This window comes from Etheostoma spectabile, chromosome 15 (assembly GCF_008692095.1).
Source record: "Etheostoma spectabile isolate EspeVRDwgs_2016 chromosome 15, UIUC_Espe_1.0, whole genome shotgun sequence".
NCBI lineage: Eukaryota > Metazoa > Chordata > Actinopteri > Perciformes > Percidae > Etheostoma > Etheostoma spectabile.
In genome coordinates, this window is record NC_045747.1 from 1,026,150 (window position 1) to 1,028,624 (window position 2,475).

General features: G+C 40.8%; 1 protein-coding gene across 1 annotated transcript in view; it reads right to left on the reverse strand.

Moving 5' to 3' along the window:
* Positions 1 to 1,737: 1,737 nt before the first annotated feature.
* LOC116703542 (protein PFC0760c) overlaps positions 1,738 to 2,475 on the reverse strand; it is a 9,713-nt gene continuing 8,975 nt past the window's right edge. The window contains exon 7 of the mRNA XM_032538338.1: positions 1,738 to 1,830. The gene's annotated coding sequence lies outside the window, so the exon portion shown is untranslated. The remainder of the gene's footprint in view (positions 1,831 to 2,475) is intronic.

The window sequence follows — 2,475 nt, forward strand, 5'->3', positions numbered from 1 at the left end:
AGGTTTGGAATCTATAACTAAATGCATTTATTATCATAGTATTATTAATCGGGGGACAGATGCATGACTGCTATTCGTATGCATGACCCCCCCCTCCCCTGTTCCATGTCAAGCTTTTTAGCCCACTGATTTACAAAAATGTATTACAGTTATCACCATCAGCAAACTCTTGTAACAGAAGTGCTGGGACGGTATGCTTACACCCACAAAGATGAACCCAGCACAGTAACCCTATCTTAGTGCGCCTTAACCACAAGTCAAGTCAGGTCAACTTTACTGTCGATTCTGCAACATGTGCCAGCCATGCAGAGCAAGCAAAGCTAACAAAGTAAGCTAATGTTAGCTATGCGTTGGCAAGCAAAGCCACTTGTGAACATGATACTATCCAAATTCCACTTTAACACAAGTTGCATACTGTGTGCATACTAACAACACCCATGCTCCATCCTCAACCTTTAGCCATCTGGTTATTTTTTATACCTATACGGTCCAACCACAGTCTGACCTGCTGCCACTGAGCTGCTCCACTGGAGTGGTCGGGGTTAAGGGCCTTGCTCAAGGGCACCTTGGTGATGACAGAGGAACGAGTGCTGCTCTTTCTCTTTCCCCACCCAGATTTTATCCTGCTCACCCCTGAGCTAAGAGGCCGTATTAGGGGCTGGTATCTGCTGGTATGCAGCGTTCAAAATTCACTTTCTGTCCACCAGCCAAATGGCTAATAAATGTCACTCAATAGATTCCCATTGTTTTTTTGGCCTTTGAGGGAAGCAAATATACCAACCACTTGCATATTTTATCAGAATTTTGCTGGTAGATGATGCTAATTTTGAACCCTGCTGGTATGTACATGTGTTGAAGGGGAGTGCAAGGACGGGTATTGTCCTGCTGATTATGGTAGGCTGGTCTACTCAGAAGTCAAGCCCTGGACTTCTGCACCTCCTTTTGGCTGGTCTTTTCAGAGAGAGGGAGAAAGAGCTAGAACATTGCAATTAGTTTTTCCCATGCTCACAGAAGGGACAAGGAGAGCTAAAAGAAGAGGTCTCAGTTTATTTCAAATTCTGCCAATTGTTGCTGTAAATGTGACTTGCGCAAGGAATCGTGGGATGGTATTATATTTTTTCCTTTCGTAAAGAATAGTCCAGTGTACCCTAGGATTAACATAAAAAAAGGAACTGTCGAAGCACCTTTCCTTAGCACTTAGGGTGCTTTTACACCTACTGCGTTTGTTTCGGACAGACAAAACCACAGGTGTGAAACCTTCCCCGGACCACGTTCCGGACCCAAACAGACGGACCTTGGTTCAAGAAAAATGGTTCGGACCAAATACAGGAAGTTGTGACAGGAACAGCTCAGTGTATGTAGGCCTACATGAATTATGTCAAGCAGAGATCTTAAGTACGCTTGTGTAACTGCAGTGTAAAACCAAGACTAACCGGATCCGATGTAGGCTAGACATGAACCTTTATCTGGACCTTGATTCACACTTTCAGATGTGAAAAGGTCCATAGAAAATTTAACCAGCTGTCATCATGGCTGCAACTTAATCACTTTTTGGTAATTTCACTTTAACCTTCCTAAGTAAAAAGGAATATTCAACTGCATCCTCCAGTGTGTCTTTTACCATGCTGCTTAAAACTGCCTGTAGCATCTAGGAAATGTTTCTTTTACTTTTACCATCAAATACAGTGTTTTATACACTCCATTCAGTGCTCATTTTAAAATCAATAAATCAATTGGTGAAAATTTCCCCTCTTTTTTATTCAACATATCCAAAATATGACTTCAAATATTTTATTTTCCTTAACAGTATGACTTAGACTTGTCAGTTAACTCTCGCCAAAATGCAACCTAGGGTGTTTTTGTGAATGTACCTGAGTCAAACTTTCGTTTAAAAGCATAATTAGAGCGGAAGCACCACTTTTAAGATTAACATCGTTTTTCGGTCAAGTTTTCTTTTGAATGGGAGAGCTAGACACACTACTATGATTGGATCTAAATCACTATTTTTAAAAGAAGAAGAAGGCATCGACACAACATGAGACTTTGCTCCAAGTCTCACCAGGGGCTCTACACATGAACTCAGCATTAGAACATTGGTAGTGTTCACAGAGTTTAATAAAAAGAAGTTTTAATAACTCACTGTAGCTGTTGTTAACGCTATCAGACCTTCTCCCAGTCAAAAAGAGTCAATCTCCCAATGATGAACAGACTCCATAGGAGGACATGTCATTCTCATACGATGCTCTTTTTTCAACTACAAGCTCAATATTGGTTTTCACTAACGACACAAGTATTAGTGACAAATTTTGTCTTTATGAGCTTTCCATCTTTACTCTCTTCCCTTAACTATTTTTGACTTGTTAGATGGACGGCGACCTGAAAAACCAACAGCTACAGTGAGTTATTAAAACTTCTTTTTATTAAACTCTGTGGACACTCACAATGTTCTAATGCTGAGTTCATGTGTAGAGCCCC